The 20,589-nt window shown below is 46.1% G+C and overlaps 1 protein-coding gene across 2 annotated transcripts in view; it reads left to right on the top strand.

Annotated features, from left to right (window-relative positions):
• Window positions 1–5,154: 5,154 nt before the first annotated feature.
• LOC111962094 (hyaluronan and proteoglycan link protein 3-like) overlaps window positions 5,155–20,589 on the top strand; it is a 29,857-nt gene continuing 14,422 nt past the window's right edge. For both annotated transcript variants that reach the window (XM_023984919.1, XM_070442944.1), the window contains exon 1: window positions 5,155–5,303. The gene's annotated coding sequence lies outside the window, so the exon portion shown is untranslated. The remainder of the gene's footprint in view (window positions 5,304–20,589) is intronic.

Here is a 20,589-nt window from a genome sequence, read left to right as displayed (position 1 = left end):
GAATGCCCACCCCAACTCACGCCCTGAACAAACCAAAATAGAGACATAAAAAGGATCTCTAAGGTCAGGGCGTGACAGTACCCCCCCCAAAGGTGCGGACTCCGGCCGCAAAACCTAAACCTATAGGGAGGGTCTGGGTGAAGGCTCCGGACAGGAGGGCGACTCTGGAGGGAGGAGACGCAGAGACAGCCTGGTGCATGGGGCTGCCACAGGGCCCACCAGGCTGGGGAGACCTACAGGAGGCCTGGTGCGTAGAGGAGGCACCGGATAAACCGGCTGTGACCGGGCTGTGGGGGAGCACTGGAGCTCTGGTGCGCAGCCTTGGCACCACTCCTCCAGGCTGAATGCCCACTTTAGCCCGGCCCCTCCAGAATGCAGGCACAGGTCGAACCGGGCTGTGGGGGAGCACTGGAGATCTGGTGCTTACCGCTCGCACCTCTCCATTAGGCTCAATGCCCACTTTCGCCCGGTACGGGCGGAGCGCAGGCATAGGACGAACAGCACCTTCCCAGCGCCCCGGAGACACAGTACGCAGAGCCGGCGCAGGATACCCTGGGCCAAAACGGCGCACCGGAGACCAAACACGCTGAGCTGGCACAATCCGCACTGGCTGGATGCCCACTCTCGCATGGCACTTGCGGGGGGCTGGCCTATACCGCTCCGGGCTATGAGCGCGCACTGGCGACACTGTGCGCTTCACCGCATAACACGGTGCCTGACCAGTACCACGCTGCTTCCGGTAAGCACGGGGAGTTGGCTCAGGTCTATCGCCTGACTCCGCCAATCTCCCCGTGTGCCCCCCCTTTTGGGGCTGCCTCTCGTGCCTGCTGCGCTGCCTTGCCTCATATTGTCGCCTCTCAGCTATAGCTGCCTCCAGCTCTTTTTTCGGGCGGCGATATTCCCCAGCCTGTCTCCAGGGTCCCTTACCGTCCAATATCTCCTCCCAAGTCCAGGAGTCCTGAACCCTCTCCTCCTCGTTACCACGCTGCTTGGTCCGTTGGTGGTGGGTAGTTCTGTAACGGTTTTCGTTGTCAGATGAAGAGTAGTCGGACCAAAGCTCAGCGTGGAAGGTGTTCATGTTAATTTATTAAAACAGAACACTAAACAAACTAACAAAGAGAATGAAACAAAATGAAACAGTCCTGTCTGGTACAGACACAAAGACAGAAAACCATTACCCACAAAACACAGGTGGAAAAAGGCTACCTAAGTATGGTTCTCAATCAGAGACAACGATAGACAGCTGCCTCTGATTGAGAACCACACCCGGCCAAACACACAGAAAAGAAAACATAGAACACAAAACATAGAATATGTTAAAGTGCAAATGAATGCAAATGAATTACTTAAAAATCATACAATGTGATTTTCTGGATTTTTGTTGAAGTGTACCTATGATAAAAATTACAGACCTCTACATGCTTTGTAAGTAGGAAAACCTGCAAAATCGGTAGTGTATCAAATACTTGTTCTCCCCACTGTATGTGCAACCAAAGCACATATTTTTCTCTCAAAAATGTGGCCTATTTTCTCTTGTTATTTCCAGTCATTTTTTTTCCAGGTAGAGTTTTTTTTTTTAAACACTGCTGTGAGTAGATCTTTATGTNATTTTTTTTCCAGGTAGAGTTTTTTTTTTTAAACACTGCTGTGAGTAGATCTTTATGTACCATATGTGATTATCATATATGTGACATGAAACTGATTATATCCACTCAAAGATATAAACTCAGCAAAAAAAATAAACGTCCTCTCACTGTCAACTGCGTTTATTTTCAGCAAATTTAACAAGTGTAAATATTTGTATGACCYTAACAAGGTTCATCAACTGAGACATAAACTGAACAAGTTCCACAGACATGTGACTAACAGAAATMGAATAATGTGTCCCTGAACAAAGGGGGTCAAAATCAAAAGTAACAGTCAGTATCTGGTGTGGCCACCAGCTGCATTAAGTACTGCAGTGCATCTCCTCCTCATGGACTGCACCAGATTTGCAGACATTTCTGGGGGGGGTGACCCTAGCCCCCACCCTCTGATCCAACAGGRCRCAGARGTGCTCAATGGGATTGAGATCCGGGATCCTTGCTGGCCATGGCAGAACAATGACATTCCTGTCATGCTGGAGGGTCATGTCAGGATGAGCCTGKAGGAAGGGTACCACATGAGGGAGGAGGATGTCTTCCATGTAACGCACAGCGTTGAGATTGCCTGCAATGACAACAAGCTCAATCCGATGATGCTGTGACACACTGCCCCAGACCATGACGGACCCTACACCTCCAAATCGATCCCGCTCCAGAGTACAGGCCTTAGTGTAATGCTCATTACTTCGACAATAAWCACGAATCTGARCATCACCCCTGGTGAGACAAAACCGCGAATCATCAGTGAAGAGCACTTTTTGCCAGTCCTGTCTGGTCCAGCGACGGTACGTTTGTGCCCATAGGCYATGTTGTTGACGATGATGTCTGGTGAGGYCCTGCCTTACAACAGGCCTACAAGCCCTCAGTCCAGCCTCTCTCAGCCTATTGCGGACAGTCTGAGCACTGATGGAGGGATTGTGTGTTCCTGGTGTAACTCTGYCTTTTTGAGGAAGTAATGGTGTAAAGGACTCTGATTTTCTGATGAATCAAAATGGTGCCTCTGAAACATGTTATGGCTGAAGACGATCCTCTAAGAAATGACTCATTCTATTCTCTATACTTAGGCAAGCTGTAAGAAATCCAGCGAATTATTTTATCTTCATGTCTTTATGCTTGAGCATTGGCTTTCTCACCGTTATGTCCCCTGTCTCTGTCCTATAATCATCTAACTTTGTAAATACATCCCAACTCAACACTCGCACACACATCCTTTGTGACGAACCCTGCGGTCTGTGAGTGTCTCCTCTGAGTGTCAACAAACGTGAGCTACATTTTAGTCAGAGCTACTTATGTGTTATTCAGTCAAACAAACCACACATTTGGTCTCCTTTCATGTGTTTGTGTCCGTGTCTGACTCTGTATGTTTGTGTGGTGGGAAGTGTCTCATCCAACACAAACTGGCTTCCCTGTTGACAGTAGAAATTATACCCCTGGATCCAGTCAGCCCTGCAGTTCATAGGGCCCTGGTATTCGGAGCCCCAGGCAGAGGCTTTCATCTGGGCTTTGGGAAGAGCAGCGACTGGGGCTCTTCAAACGCACCAGTAATGGCTGTGTGTCAGTGAGATTGGCAAAGTTAAATGGGTGCCCCCCAGGCCAGCACAGAGCCAGAGGGCTGTGGGTATTAAGCAGAGCGAGGAAGATGGGTGGGGGGTGGTTGTGGTGAGGGTGTAGAATGGGTGTGCGTGTCTACATGCCTCTCTCTCTGTCTGTCTGTCTGTCTGTCTGTCTGTCTGTTCTGTCTGTCTGTTGTCTGTCTGTCTGTCTGTCTGTCTGTCTGTCTGTCTGTCTGTCTGTCTGTCTGTCTGGTCTGCTGTCTGTCTGCTTTCTGTCTGTCTGTCTGTCTGTCTGTCTGTCTGTCTGTCTGGCTGTCTGTCTGGTCTGTCTGTCTGTCGTCTGTCTGTCTGTCTGTCTGTCTGTCTGTCTGTCTGTCTGTCTGTCTGTCTGTCTGTCTGTCTGTCTGTGTCTGTCTGTCTGTCTGTCTGTCTGGTCTGTCTGTCGTGTCTGTCTGTCGTCTGTTCTGTCTGTCTGTCTGTCTGGTCTGTCTGTCTCTGTCTGTCTGTGTCTGTCTGTCTGTCTGTCTGTCTGTCTGTCTGTCTGTCTGTCTGTCTGTCTTGTCTGTCTGTCTGTCTGTCTGTCTGTCTGTCTGTCTGTCTGTTTCTGTCTGTCTGTCTGTCCTGTCTGTTCTGTAGTCTGTCTGTCTGTCTGTCTGTCTGTCTGTCTGTCTGTCTGTCTGTCTGTCTGTCTGTCTGTTTTTCCTCCTTCCCTTGGTAGCTATGCTTAGTGTTTCTATTATGTGTGTGCATGTGACTATAACGTGTGACTAAATTCATTATGTGACATTACTACCGAGGCGGTTGAAGAACAGGCACCAGTGACACTAAAATATCAGCTGGATGTAGACAGGGCTCCCCCCATAGGAAGCAGGGGGGAAAACCATAGTGTGTGTAGGGGTCTCGCTCTTGAACTTGAGGTGGGGTGACAAAGAGAGGGGTGTGTGGGTGCGTGTGCATAGGTTTTATGTGTGTATGTGCATGCGTAGAGGTAGTACACACCCTCTAGCTCCCTATGGGCTTAGCATGTGTAGGAAAGTGGGAAAACATTGCACATCTGCGCTATGATAACTTCTATACTTCGCTCAGCTATTTACAGCGGAAAACACATTTCAGAGGTTTCTGAGGAGAACTGGAATTGTCTCTGTTTTTCACCACTGCCGGTATTATTTCAGGCTTCCACAGAAATATGAGCCCACGTGACCATATTGACAGTGCTATTCAAGGTCGAGGCAAAACATGAGTCAAAGAATATGCTTCACATACAGGGTTTAGCTAGCTACTTCATTTTCAGAGAGAATACCCATAAACCAAAGCCTCATTGAGAATCTTGAACATGTGAATACAGATCGCTCATTCATATTTGTCAGGATTTGCAGAGGCCTAAAATCTATTTATTCTACTCTGGAAGTTGAGTTAATTCATTTAGGAAATTGTTTGCGGCATAGGCATATTGTTTCAAACTGATAAAACAAACCTGGTCAATTTGTAAGTCGCTCTGGATAAGAGCGTCTGCTAAATGACTTAAATGTAAATGTAAATGTTAATTTCAAGGGATTACATATTTCATTTGAATATGAACATTAAGGTATGTGGCTCAGTCATGAGAAACATATCCTCATTGAGGTTGCCCGAATGTTTAAAAAGAATATGGGAAAACCATAAACTATTGGATGCGTGTCTGCTCTTTGGGGTTTTAGGCTGGATATCTGTAAACCACTTTGACAACTGCTGATGTAAAAAGGCTTTGTAAAATACATTTGATTGATTTATTAATTATTAAATTAAAAATGGCATTACATGCACCTGTAAATTATGGTAGAGTGAATATTGAAAATATCAATAAGTACATTAATTGTTGTGATATATCCCTATGTAATGCAATAGTAAACGTATTGCAGCTTTTATGCTCTTATGCCCGTTTTTGTTGTTGTTGTTGCGAACGATGAGGTCACTTTCCTCTCAATGCGTCGCAACTCGTGTTCTCCCTGAAAATGGCATTGGGATGAATTGCCCCGACAGACAGCGTAACTATCTCACAAAGTAACATCAGGGGAACATTAATTGACACGACGTTGTCCATTTTCTGTCCGGAGAACAACGTAAATCTGTAAGTAGTCTTATTTTTACGACCTTAATTCGAGTTAAACTAAAATCTTTTGAGTGATGCCAAATAGATACTTGAATAATGTATAGCTTTAAATTAGCCTACTTTGACACCATAACTTGAAAGTGATAAACAATAAAATTAGATGGACAATTAGATAATAAATACTTTTTAGAGAGAATAAGACAACTAAGCTACGGGAAAGTACGTTTTTGATTTCCCATTGGTTTTGGTAAAGAAACCACACGCTTCCTGACTGGTAAAACGGATTTTTTTTTAAGTAAGTGAAGGAAAAATATCGTCTGTTCTGTGAACATATATTTTTGGGGGTTTCTGAGAAAGGTTCCTTGAAAGTTTACCTGGGAGGATTTTATTGACTTTCTGAGAATAGAAATTATAGGATATTTGAACGTAATTAAATAACGTTCCGAGAACATTCTCTAAATGTTGTTAATGTTTTGAACGAAATGTAAAGGTTATTTGGAGATTTTCCTTAAAACGTTCACTGAATGTTTCAATTATACTTTTAATAACACTACTAGCTTGTGACATATTTTGAACTCCAAGCACAGATAGGACACATGGCAATACATTTTCTTCGGCTTTGATAATGCAAAAAAAAATTATTCATTATTGCGGCAAGGTGTCAATGAGATTCAAACCTATGATCTTCTGTCTATTCATTGAATTATTCCACTGCGCCACCAGGATGACGCTAGCATGCCATGTGTTTTTTTACTCATACAAAGCAGTTCATTTTAGTCTATTCAAACAGACCCCATTTCAAAGGAAACAAGCACTCATTAAGATTAGGTGTGGCCAATAATTGGGCACGGCCAACACACCTGAACACACTTACCAAGATAGAGGATAGAGAGAGCTTGGTTGACACTGAGAATGGAATGTAGATGTTTTTAAATAACATTCACAGAATGTTCTTTAAATATGACTCTTTTCTCGTGGTTTTATGGAAAGTTTTCTTAATGTTCTGAGAACATGACTTTAAATAGAACCACGAGGAAACCGGCAGAAAACGTTATGCTGATGTACTGAAATTCCCACAGAAGAACGTTGTTTCTTAACATTCTGGGAACAATTTGAGAACATTCCCGATATCAAACCAGTTGGAGAACGTTCCTAGACCACTACCAACACTTTTAGCAAACGTTTTATAATGAAATACCAAGGAAATAAAACTTTTTTTGTCAAGTTCCTTTTATTGCATGACATAAGTATTTGATCACCTACCAACCAGTAAGAATTCCGGCTCTCACAGACCTGTTAGTTTTTCTTTAAGAAGCCCTCCTGTTCTCCACTCATTACCTGTATTAACTGCACCTGTTTGAACTCGTTACCTGTATAAAAGACACCTGTCCACACACTCAATCAAACAGACTCCAACCTCTCCACAATGGCCAAGACCAGTGAGCTGTGTAAGGACATTGGGGATAAAATTGTAGACCTTTTTCTCTCAAAAAATGTGGCCTATTTTCTCTTGTTATTTCCAGTCATTTTTTTTTCCAGGTAGAGTTTTTTTTTTTAACACTGCTGTGAGTAGATCTTTATGTACATATGTATTATCATATATGTGACATGAAACTGATTATATCCACTCAAAGATATAAACTCAGCAAAAAAATAAACGTCCTCTCACTGTCAACTGCGTTTATTTTCAGCAAATTTACAAGTGTAAATATTGTATGACGTAACAAGTTCATCAACTGAGACATAAACTGAACAAGTTCCACAGACATGTGACTAACAGAAATGGAATAATGTGTCCCTGAACAAAGGGGTCAAAATCAAAAGTAACAGTCAGTATCTGGTGTGGCCACCAGCTGCATTAGTACTGCAGTGCATTCCTCCTCATGACTGCACCAGATTTGCAGACATTTCTGGGGGATGACCCTAGCCCCCACCCTCTGATCCAACAGGCCTCAGACGTGCTCAATGGGATTGAGATCCGGGATCCTTGCTGGCCATGGAAGAACAATGACATTCCTGTCATGCTGGAGGGTCATGTCAGATGAGCCTGAAGAAGGGTACCACATGAGGAGGAGGATGTCTTCCATGTAACGCCACAGCGTTGAGATTGCCTGCAATGACAACAAAGCTCATCCGATGATGCTGTGACACACTGCCCGCAGACCATGACGGACCTACACCTCCAATCGATCCCGCTCCAGAGTACAGGCCTTGTGTAATGCCTCATTACTTCGACAATAAACACGAATCTGATCATCACCCTGGTGAGACAAAAACCGCGAATCATCAGTGAAGAGCACTTTTTGCCAGTCCTGTCTGGTCCAGCGACGGTACGTTTGTGCCATAGGCGATGTTGTTGTGACGATGATGTCTGGTGAGGACCTGCCTTACAAACAGGCCTACAAGCCCTCAGTCCAGCCTCTCTCAGCCTATGCGGACAGTCTGAGCACTGATGGAGGGATTGTGTGTTCCTGGTGTAACTCTGGCTTTTTGAGGAAGTAATGGTGTAAAGGACTCTGATTTTCTGATGAATCAAAATGGTGCCTCTGAAACATGTTATGGCTGAAGACGATCCTCTAAGAAATGACTCATTCTATTCTCTATACTTAGGCAAGCTGTAAGAAATCCACGCGATTATTTTATCTTCATGTCTTTATGCTTGAGCATTGGCTTTCTCACCGTTATGTCCCCTGTCTCTGTCCTATAATCATCTAACTTTGTAATACATCCAACTCAACACTCGCACACACATCCTTTGTGACGAACCCTGCGGTTGTGATGATGTGTCTCCTCTGAGTGTCAACAAACGTGAGCTACATTTTAGTCAGAGCTACTTATGTGTTATTCAGTCAAACAAACCACACTTTGGTCTCCTTTCATGTGTTTGTGTCCGTGTCTGACTCTGTATGTTTGTGTGGTGGGAAGTGTCTCATCCAACACAAACTGGCTTCCCTGTTGACAGTAGAATTATACCCTGGATCCAGTCAGCCTGCAGTTCATAGGGCCTGGTATTCGGAGCCCCAGGCAGAGGCTTTCATCTGGCTTTGGGAAGAGCAGCGACTGGGCTCTTCAAACGCACCAGTAATGGCTGTGTGTCAGTGAGATTGGCAAAGTTAAATGGGTGCCCCCCAGGCCAGCACAGAGCCAGAGGGCTGTGGGTATTAAGCAGAGCGAGGAAGATGGGTGGGGGTGGTTGTGGTGAGGGTGTAGAATGGGTTGTGCGTGTCTACATGCCTCTCTCTCTGTCTGTCTGTCTGTCTGTCTGTCTGTCTGTCTGTCTGTCTGTCTGTCTGTCTGTCTGTCGTCTGTCTGTCTGTCTGTCTGTCTGTCTGTCTGTCTGTCTGTCTGTCTGTCTGGTCTGTCTGTCTGTCTGTCTGTCTGTCTGTCTGTCTGTCTGTCTGTCTGTGCTGTCTGTCTGGTCTGTCTGTCTGTCTGTCTGTCTGTCTGTCTTGTCTGTCTGTCTGTCTGTCTGTCTGTCTGTCTGTCTGTCTGTCTGTCTGTTCTGTCTGTCTGTCTGTCTGTCTGTCTGTCTGTCTGTCTGTCTGTCTGTCTGTCTGTTGTCTGTGTCTGTCTGTCTGTCTGTCTGTCTGTCTGTCTGTCTGTCTGTCTGTCTGTCTGTCTGTCTGTCTGTCTGTCTGTCTGTCTGTCTGTCTGTCTGTCTGTCTGTCTGTCTGTCTGTTCTGTCTGTCTGTCTGTCCTGTCTGTCCTGTCTGTCTGTCTGTCTGTCTGTCTGTCTGTCTGTCTGTCTGTCTGTCTGTCTGTCTGATCTGTCTGTCTGTCTTCTGTGTGTCTGTTTTTCCTCCTTCCCTTGGTAGCTATGCTTAGTGTTTCTATTATGTGTGTGCATGTGACTATAACGTGTGACTAAATTCATTATGTGACATTACTACCGAGGCGGTTGAAGAACAGGCACCAGTGACACTAAAATATCAGCTGGATGTAGACAGGGCTCCCCATAGGAAGCAGGGGGGAAACCATAGTGTGTGTAGGGTCTCGCTCTTGAACTTGAGTGGGGTGACAAAGAGAGGGTGTGTGGGTGCGTGTGCATAGGTTTTATGTGTGTATGTGCTGCGTAGAGTAGTACACACCTCTAGCTCCCTATGGGCTTAGCATGTGTAGGAAGTGGGAAAACATTGCACATCTGCGCTATGATAAGTAGGAAAACCTGCAAAATCGGCAGTGTATCAAATACTTGTTCTCCCCACTGTATGTCCCATGTGGCTGCACATGTCAGCCCTGGACAGTCCTGTATGTATCTCAGCCCCCTTTCAGGTGTCCCAACTTTTCTTTCTACAAAAAAGGTAATTTTGTCAGCAAGACAAAATCAATTAATTCAGGCTATAAGCCAACTTTCATTACACTTTTTTGGTGTCTCTTTCCATTCATCAAATGGCGTGAGTGCACAGTGCACTTTTGGATGCTGGAATTATTTTGGAGTGGATGAACATGCACAGGAAGTGCTTTGTTTGACAAGAATAAGTTGAAAACATCATGATTGGTTATGTTCATGCAGAATTATGTCTTTACATGTCTTTTCAAAAAATAGAAACCCCGGAATGTCACGGTAGGCCCTGGAACTTGGGCAGAAAAAGTTAACATCAATCCACTGAGGCAAAAACGGCAATGTCAGAGTTTAATTCAATAAGAGAAAAGATGTGAAATGGAGAGTTGAAAATAAATAGGAGGGCCAGAACAGTAGCCTAATGCTTGGGAGGTAAAAGAGGATAATAGCAGTGCTGGCTTTGTTATGTGTGATGACTGTGATATGTTATACAGACTCTACAGTCACAATACTGACTTAAAAATGGCAAGCCAAAGCTACTGTTCAGATGGGTTAAATTGAATAGTAGCCTGAAATCTGAACACTGACTGTAAGTCTATAACCTCTCACATAGCCAGTGGCGATTTTAGCATGTAATTCTTGGTGGGCTAAACTTTAAAAAATAAAATAAGATGCATATCAGCAAAGCCACTACACAACACAACACTAAACAATACACAGATTGCACTATAATCGTGACAAACAGTGCTTTCTTTTCAGAACCATGGAGTGAATCTTTACCACTGCTACACCTGGCTATTAGCAGAGTCTTGTTTGGCAGCGAAACAGTTCATTCAGCCGCATTTATTACATTTAAAAAAATCAGAGCTGATATGGCTGACTTGCTTAAACAAATGTGGTTCTACTGACAATGTACAAACTATGGCATAAGGGGACAACGAGCGGATAAGAGGTCATCTGTAATTTCGAATAAGACATTAATGAGCGAGCTAGGACGGACGTAGTCAATATAACCATTTGTTCAGCACTTTTGAAATGTACAGCACAGAATTCAGAACATAGGCCGTTTGTCACGCCCTGGCCTTAGTATTCTTTGTTTTCTTTATTATTTTAGTTAGGTCAGGGTGTGACATGGGGTATGTTTGTGTTTTTGTCTTGTCTTGGGTGGTTGTAGTGTCTAGGGGGATTTTGTTAGAGTGTATGGGTTTGTGTTGAGTGAATGTTTCTAGGGAAGTCTATGGTTGAGTGAATGTGTCTAGCTATGTCTATGGTTGCCTGAGTGGTTCTCAATCAGAGACAGATGTTTTTCATTGTCTCTGATTGGGAGCCATATTTAAGGTGGCCATAGGCATCATGTATAGCTATATAGCTAAGAATGGCGTAGCAGTCGGATGTGTCTTTGTCCTGTCTTGTCCCGTGTAAATAGTATTCGTATTTTTCGTATACATTTCGTATTTATTTTAATTTCACTTTCCATCTAGGAACTGAATATACATTCCTACATTCCGCCTCACCCAATGTGGTACGGACCTGCTATTTTTTATATACTTTTGAACCGTAACCCCAATCAGAAGCTAGCCAGATAACTAGCTACTAGCTAGTAGTCAGTTAGCCACTGCTGCGGTCTTCGCCCTTAACTCGGACACAGCCAGCTTCAATACCGGGCCGATACCTGCCAGTCTGGGCAAGCGCGATATCAACCCAGAGCATATAGGACTGCTTTTTTCTCTACCACATCACCGGATTCCTGACGCAAGCTCTGGACAATTACACCGTATTATCACAGCTAGCTAGCTGCAACCGAGGTGGCTACTACTGGCTAACACCTCTGTCCCGCGAAGCAAGCACAGTTAGCCTTGAGCTAGCCTCGAGCCTAGGCCCATCTGCCGGCTAGCTGCAGCGCGATAATCAACCCAGAGCATATAGGACTGCTTTTTCTCTACCACATCACCGGATTCCTGACGCAAGCTCTGGACAATTACACCGTATATCACAGCTAGCTAGCTGGCAACCGAGTGGCTACTACTGGCTAACACCTCTGTCCGCGAAGCAAGCACCAGTTAGCCTTGAGCTAGCCTCGAGCTAGGCCCATCTGCCGGCTAGCTGCAGCGCGATATCAACCCAGAGCATATAGGACTGCTTTTTCTCTACCACATCACGGATTCCTGACGCAAGCTCTGGACAATTACACCGTATCATCAACAGCTAGCTAGCTGCAACCGAGTGGCTACTACTGGCTAACACCTCTGTCCCGAAGCAAGCACCAGTTAGCCTGTGAGCTAGCCTCGAGCTAGGCCCATCTGCCGGCTAGCTGGCATGATAGAGCTTAGTGCCACCTGCCACTGCCACGAGCTAGGCACAGGGTTGCCAAACTACTATTCTCATTTCACAACCTTCTTGCCGCCTCGCCATCTGGCTTGGATTCCTGTCGACACAGGACCACGGTTGCAGCCAGACCCCCCCTCCGTTCGAGCAAGGAGATACACGCCCGGCTCTGAAGCTTCTAGTGTCCACAGGCCGCCGGCGTGCGTACTTAGTGGAGGGCCTCCTACTCTCCATCACGGGCTTGCCGCCCGTGCGACAGCCACTATATGAAAAATCACGTTGCTACCATAGCTGCATGATCGTCATTGACTGCTGAACCTTGTAGATTGCATGCGGGTACTCCATTCTTGTTTTATTTGTCTTATCTGTCGGCATCTTGACTTATAACTCAAGGATCTTTGTGCTGTACTTAAGTCCGACCGCTCTCGCCTGTCATCGCTCATCTTTACTCTTGTTCTGTAGTCAGACTAGGCAACGCGTGCCTGGATCTGCCTTGTGTATATCTTACCTGGTTGTTTTAGGCTAGCTCTCCCATCAAGACCTGCAAGACATTATATGCCGTATTGTATGTTCTCTCAACAATATCAAGTATGCCTTAGCAGTACTGTTTGTTCGCGGGCTAGTTTTCAGTCGTCTTTTTGTTTTGCAATGATGACCCTGCGTAGTTTCAGCTCTCGTATCCGCTCTGATGACGCCCTATTGTCCCACCCCCCACATCGGACCTCACCCCATTGGACGCAGCATTGTCCAGAGATACAACCTCTCTTTATCACCCAAGTGCCTGGGCTTGCCTCCTCCGCTGTACCGCGCCCCTCCATACCCTGTCTGCCAACATTATGCCCAGACTCTATCTCTACCACGCCCATAAATCTGCTCTTTTTCTTTGTCCCCAACGTCTCTAGGCGACCAGTTTTGATAGGCCTTTAGCCGCGCAGCCCTCATCCTGATACTACTCCTCTGTTCGCTCGGGTGATGTGGAGGTAAACCCAGGCCCTGCATGTCCCCCGTCACCCTCATTTGTGACTTCTGCGATCGAAAAAGCCTTGGCCTCATGCATGTCAACTATATCAGAAGCCTCCTCCCTAAGTTTGCCTTACTCACCGCTTTAGCACACCTCTGCCAAATCCTGATGTCCTTGCCGTGTCCGAATCCTGGCTTAGGAGGCCACCAAAAATTCTGAGATTTCCCATACCCAACTATAACACTTTCCGTCAAGATAGAACTGCCAAAGGGGGAGGAGTTGCAATCTACTGCAGAGATAGCCTGCAAAGTTTCTGTCATTACTTTCCAGGTCTATGCCCAAACAGTTCGAACTTCTAATTTTAAAAATTCTCTCTCCCAGAAATAAGTCTCTCACTGTTGCCGCGCGCCTGCTACCGACCCCCTCAGCTCCCAGCTGTGGCCCTGGACACAATCTGTGAATTGGATCGCTCCCATCTAGCTTCAAGAGTTTGTTCTGTTAGTGACCTAAACTGGATTATGCTTAACACCCCGGCAGTCCTACAATCCCAAGCTTGATGCCCTCAATCTCACACAAATCATCAAGGAACCCCACCAGGTACAACCCTAAATCCGTAAACATGGGCACCCTATAGAGCAATTATCGCTGACCACCTGCCCTCCGCAAATTACACCTCTGCATGTCTTCAATCAAGATCTAGCGATCACTGCCTCATTGCCTGTAATCCGCCACGGGTCTGCGGGTCAAACGACCACCCCTCATCACTGTTCAAACACTCCCTAAAACACTTCTGCGGAGCAGGGCCTTTTCTAATCGACCTGGCCGCGGGTACCGCCTGGAAGGATATTGACCCTCAATCCCGTCAGTTGAGGATGCCTGGTCATTCTTTAAATGTTACTTCCTCACCATATTAGACAAGCATGCTCCGTTCAAGAGTGAAACAGGAACCAAAGAAAAGTAATAGCCCCTTGGTTCACTCCAGAGCCTGAACTGCCCTCGACAGCACAAAAAATCAATCGCTGGTGCGAAGACTGCAATAGCATCGAGAGGCCCCCGGCGATTGCAACTGTTCAGGGAGTCAGGAACCAATACACCGCAGTCATGCTCAAGGAAAAGAAAGGCCAGCTTTTTCAAGCAGAATATCGCATCCTGGTAGGCTCTACTCCAAAGAATTCTGGGATAGCTGTAAAGTACCATGGAGAACAAGAGCACCCGCTTCCTTCCAGCTGCCATCGTGGGCATGAGGCTAAGTAACACGGTCACCACGCGATTTAAATCCGTGGAATAATCGAAGACTTCAACAAGGCATTTCTCAATGGCTGGCCATGCCAATTCTTCCTGTGCGACTCCAACCTTGGCCAACAGCCCCGCCCCCCCCGCTGCTACTCGCCCCAAGCCTCCCAGCAGCTTTCCTTTACCCAAATCCAGATAGCAGATGTTCTGAAAGAGCTGGAAAACCTGGACCCATACAAATCAGCTGGGCTTGACAATCTGGACCCCCTATTTCTGAAACTGTCCGCCGCCATTGTCGCACCCCTATACCAGGCCTGTTCAACCTTCTCCTTCGTATTCGATCTGAGATCCCCAAGGATTGGAAAGCTGCCGCGGTCATCCCCCTCTTCAAAGGGGGAGACACCCTGGCCCAAACTGTTACAGACCTATATCCATCCTGGCCTTGTTGCTCTATCTAAGGTCTTCGAAGCCAAGTCAACAAACAGTCACTGACCATGCTCGAATCCCACCGTACCTTCTCCGCTGTGCAATCCGGTTTCGAGCCGGTCACGGATGCAGCCTCAGCCACGCTCAAGGTACTAACGACATCATAACCGCCATCGATAAAAGACATTACTGTGCAGCCGTCTTCATCGACCGGGCAAGCTTTTGACTCTGTCAATCACCATATTCTTATCGGCAGACTCAGTAGCCTCGGTTTTTCTAATGACTGCCTTGCCTGGTCACCACTACTTTGCAGACAGAGTTCAGTGTGTCAAATCGGAGGGCATGTTGTCCGTCCGCGCAGTCTCTATGGGGGTACCACAGGGTTCAATTCTCGGCCGACTCTTTTTCTCTGTATACATCAATGATGTTGCTCTTGCTGCGGGCGATTCCCTGATCCACCTCTACGCAGACGACACCGATTCTATATACTTCCGGCCCTTCCTTGGACACTGTGCTATCTAACCTCCAAACAGAGCTTCAATGCCATACAACACTCCTTCCGTGCCCTCCAACTGCTCTTAAACGCTAGTAAAACCAAATGCATGCTTTTCAACCGTTCGCTGCCTGCACCCGCACGCCGCGACTAGCATCACCACCCTGGACGGTTCCGACCTAGAATATGTGGACATCATATAGTACCTTAGGTGTCTGGCTAGACTGCAACTCTCCCTTCCAGACTCATATCAAACATCTCCAATCCAAAATCAAATCAAGAATCGGCTTTCTATTCCGCAACAAAGCCTCCTTCACTACGCCGCAAACTTACCCTAGTAAACTGGAACTATCCTTGCCGATCCTCGACTTCGCGATGTCATCTACAAAATAGCTTCCAACACTCTACTCAGCAAACTTGATGGCAGTTTATCACAGTGCCATTCGTTTTGTTACTAAAGCCCTTATACGACCCACACCACTGCGACCTGTATGCCCTAGTCGGCTGGCCCTCGCTACATGTTCGTCGTTCAGACCCACCTGGCTCCAGGTCATCTACAAGGCTATGCTAGGTAAGTGCCGCCTTATCTCAGTTTCACTGGTCACGATGGCTACACCCACCCGCAGCACGGGCTCCAGCAGGTGGTATCTCACTGATCATCCTAAAGCTAAAACCTCATTTGGACGCCTTTCCTTCCAGTTCTCTGCTGGCCTGCGACTGGAACGAATTGCAAAAATCTCTGAAGTTGGAGACTTTTATCTCCCTCAACAACTTTAAAAATCTGGCTATCCGAGCAGCTAACCGATCACTGCAGCTGTACATAGTCCATCTGTAAACTACCCACCCAATTTACCTACCTCACCCCCCATACTGCTTTTATTTATTTACTTTTGCTGCTCTTTTGCACACCAGTACCAATATCTCTTCTTGCACATGATCATCTGATGATTTATCACTCCAGTGTTAATCTGCTAAATTGTAATTATTCGATTTATTGCCTACCTCATGCCTTTTGCACACATTGTATATAGATTCTCTTTTTTCTAACATGTTATTGACTTGTTTATTGTTTACTCCATGTGTAACTGTGGTTGTTGCTGTTCACACTGCTATGCTTTATCTTGGCCAGGTCGCAGTTGCAAATGAGAACTTGTTCTCAACTAGCCTACCTGGTTAAATAAAGGTGAAATAAAAATAAAAATAAATAAAATTTGTGGGTAATTGTCTATGTTTAACGTAAGTAGCTTGTGTGTGCACTTTCGTTTGTAGCTTCACGATCGTTTGTTGTTTTGTTTAGTTTGTATAAGTGTTTCGTTTCGTGTTCATCTTCGTCATCAAAATAAAGAGAAGATGTATTCATATCCCGCTGCGCCTTGGTCCGTCTCTCCACACGATCGTGACACCGTTCTTACAGCATTCTCCCTGTACACCAAGTCAGAACCGTAGGATAAATAAAGGGGGCATATAGGCAGACAATGAAAGGTCTTACAAAATGTAAGGATTACATTTATCTAAAACAGGCTATAGGTTACATGTGCAACACCAAGTCAGAACAGTAGGCTAAATTATGAGTGGGAAAGGGAACAAATTATTAGGGTGAAGCACATGGGTTACTATCAGCTTACTACACAACATACACTTAGTATTACTTTCTTAGCTACAATATACATATCTCCCTTACATCATCTATGCAGCAGCATACAATACATTTTTGGACTCACCTTGTTGTGCTATGCTCACTTGAACAGGAAGGTGGAGCGGTTGTCCTTCATGGGCAAATTTTGTCATCAAACTTTGTCATCAAAGTCTGGCAGTCTCCTTTCAAGACAACTGGGACCTCGGAAAAAAAACAAGGTCGAATCATGACGTCAGTGATCTTCAGGTCAGAGCTCTAGAAAGAGGCCTAAGTTTCCGACTTGTTATTCCGAGTTGAATGACCGTTCAAAACATATTTTCCCACTCAGAGCTCGGTTTATTCCGAGTTCCCAGTTGTCTTGAACTCACTGAAGTCTGAGATTTCCCAGTTCCGAGTTTCCAGTTGTTTTGAATGTGGCAGAAGTCATGCTGTATTGACAGCATAGCCAATGTATTCAATCTTTTATGGTCCATGGTGTTGAATGTTTATCCTTTTAAGCTTGGAAAAGAGACCCTTAAACCCAGACTTGGACCACACACCCACTCCACTGAATAGCAGGCTAGTGATTGCTGTGCAATGCTTGCAGTTAGCCACCGATTCATTTCAAACCACTCATGGTTGAATTTGCGGTTTCCAAGTTGTTGTGTAATGTTTATGTCCAAAGACCGATGAACACTGATACGTTTTATCTATAATTTCCCTTCCTACAACAAGGATTGAAAAGGATTTGCCAGTAGGTTGTCGACTTGATTCATGATGATGACTGCTAGCTTGCTAGCTAAGATTTTGAAATTATGATGTTTACATGATCAGTCCAATCAAAGCTACGGTAGATATAACCTGATTTGACATAATTTTATCTGTGGCCAATGACCTTGAGCCTTCTTGGATGGGCACTTCTAATGTAACTCTATGGGCTTGAATTTTTCAATCTCTACATGTCGATTTTGCAGTGACATAGTGTCCCCATGAGTGACAGAACACTGAGCCACTCACGGCGCAACTAGAGAACATTACCAACCCCTATGCTCCGTATTTTCCACTAGCTGCCCCACCATCAAAGAAAGCACTGAGTTAGGGTGAAACACTTGCATTTTGGAGCTGCCTTACTCAAGAAAGCAAAAAAGAGACCATGTTTGTATGCGGCTTTATTAACTCAATAAATTAAATGTTTTACATTGTTTTTAAACTGACATTTTAATTTTTATTTTATTTATTTAACCAGGCTAGTTGAGAACAAGTTCTAATTTACAACTGCGACCTGGCCAAGATAAAGCAAAGCAGTGCGACACAAACAACAACACAGAGTTACACATGGAATAAACAAACATACAGTCAATAACACAATAGAGAGAAAAAAAGGACTTAATGCCAAAATAACATGCAAAACAGTACCAGTCAAAAGTTTGGACACACCTACTCATTCAAGGGTTTTTCTTTATTTGTACTATTTTATACATTGTAGAATAATAGTGAAGACATCAGAACTATGAAATGACACATATGGAATCTTGTAGTAACCAAAAAAGTGTTAAACAAATCAAAATATATTTTAGATTCTTCAAAGTAGCCACCCTTTGCCATGATGACATCTTTGCACACTCTTGGCATTCTCTCAACCAGTTTCATGAGGTAGTCACCTAGAATGCCATTTTCTTGTGTTCTCTAACCCTTTAAGTCATCATTGGGCCTTATATATCAATTATTTATGGAGATATGGCCATGTGAATCCTGTCCAATATGGCCCCATGGAGATGGTTGGCAACCAGTTCGGGGTAATATTAAAATCAAATCACATTTTATTTGTCACATGCGCTGAATACAACGTGAAATACTTACTTACAAGTCCTTAACCGACAATGCAGAAGGGCAGTGCAGCTAAAACGTGATTTACATTTTGATGAGATTTCCACACTAAGGTTGAAATAACACTGAAATTGTGAAAATGATGATAATACCCTTTTCATATAAGAGCTGTTTGAAAGAAATTCCTTGAATGACAATAGATCTGTTATTTGCATTTATAAACCGGGTTGTTCAAGCCCTGAATGCTGATTGGCTGGAAGCAATGGTATATCAGACCGTATATAATGGGTATGACGATTTTTATTTATTTATGTATATTTATGTTAGTAATCAGTTTATAATAGCAATAAGGAACCTCAGAGGTTTGTGGTATATGGCCAATATACCATGGCTAAGAGCTGTGTCCAGGCACTCTGCGTTGCGTAGTGTCACGTTCTGACCATAGTTCTTGTGTGTTTTGCTTGTTTTAGTATTGTTCAGGACGTGAGCTGGGTGGGCATTCTATGTTGTGTGTCTTGTTTGTCCGTTTCTATGTTTGGCCTAATATGGTTCTCAATCAGAGGCAGATGTTAGGATGTTTGTGCTGTCTCTGATTGGGAATCATATATAGGTGGCTTGTGTGTTTGGGATTGTGGGTGGGTTGTTTCCTGTCTTTGTGTTTTCTCTGCACCAGCTAGGCTGTATCTGTTGCCACATTTTGTTATTTTGTATTTGTAAGTGTGCACTGTTATCGTCTTAATTAAATATGTTGAGCACCAACTACGCTGCGTCTTGGTCCGATCCCTGTTACACCCTCTCTTCTCGTGACGAGAGGAAGGAGCTGCCGTTACAGAACCACCCACCAAACTCGGACCAAGCAGCGTAGCAACGGGCAGCAGCGACAGCAGCAGCAGCGGCCCACTACACAGGACTCCTGGACATGGGAGGAAATTCTGGAGGGAAAAGGACACCGGGCTCAACATTGGAGAAATATCGCCGCTCTCGTGAAGAGATGGAGGCAGCTAAAGCCCAGGAGCGGTGGGTATGAGGAGGCAGCACGGAAGCGTGGTTGGAAGCCGAAAGAAACCCCAACAAAAATGTATTGGGGGGGCTAAAGGGTAGGTGGGCGAAGTCAGGTAGGAAACCTGCGCCCACTTCCCATGCTTACCGTGGGAGACGGGAGTACGGGCAGACACCGTGTTATGCGGAAGAGCGCACAGTGTCTCCTGTACGTGTGCTTAGCCCGGTGCGTACATTCCAGCTCCACGTATCGGCCGCTAGAGTGAGCATTGAGCCAGGTGCCATGAAGCCGGCTCAACGCGGTCTGGTCTCCAGTGCGTCTCCTCGGGCCGGTATACATGGCACCAGCCTTACGCATGGTGTCCCCGGTTCGCCAACACAGCCCAGTGCCGGTTATTCCGCCCCCCCGCACGGTCGGGCTACGGGGAGCATTCAACCAGGTAAGATTGGCAGGCTCGGTGCTCAAGGGAGCCAGTACGCCTGCACGGTCCGGTCTATCCGGCGCCACCTCCCGCCCCAGCCCAGTACCAACAGTGCCTACACCACGCACCAGGCTTCCAGTGCGTCTCCAGAGCCCTGTTCCTCCTCCACCGCACTCTCCCTGTGGTGCGTGTCTCCAGCCCAGTACCTCCAGTTCCGGCACCACGCACCAAGCCTCCTGTGCGTCTCCAGAGCCCTGTACGCACTGTTCCTTCTTCCCCGCACTCGCCCTGAGGTGCGTGCCCTCATGCCGGTACCACCAGTGCCAGTACCACGCACCAGGCTATAGTGCGCCTCGAGAGTCCAGTGTGCCCTGTTCCTGCTCCCGCACTAGCCTTGAGGTGCGTGTCTCCAGTCCGGTACCACCAGTTCCGGCACCACGCACCAGGCCTACTGTGCGCCTCAGCAGGTCAGAGTCCGGCCGTCTGTCCAACGCCGCCTGCACTGCCCGTCTTGCCCAGCGCCGTCTGAGCTGCCCGTCTGCCAGCGCCGTCTGAGGCCCGTCTGCCCAGCGCCGTCTGAGCTGCCTGCCTGCCCAGCGCCATCTGAGCTGCCTGCCTGCCCAGCGCCATCTGAGCCGCCCGTCTGTCCCGAGCCATCAGGAGCCGCCCGTCTGTTCCGAGCCATTAGAGGCCGTCCGTCAAGTCCCAGGAAGCCGCCCAG

This window comes from Salvelinus sp. IW2-2015, linkage group LG4q.1:29 (genome assembly GCF_002910315.2).
Source record: "Salvelinus sp. IW2-2015 linkage group LG4q.1:29, ASM291031v2, whole genome shotgun sequence".
Taxonomy (NCBI): Eukaryota; Metazoa; Chordata; class Actinopteri; order Salmoniformes; family Salmonidae; genus Salvelinus; species Salvelinus sp. IW2-2015.
Note: the sequence above shows the minus strand (reverse complement) of the source record. Positions and strands in the feature narration are given on the sequence as shown.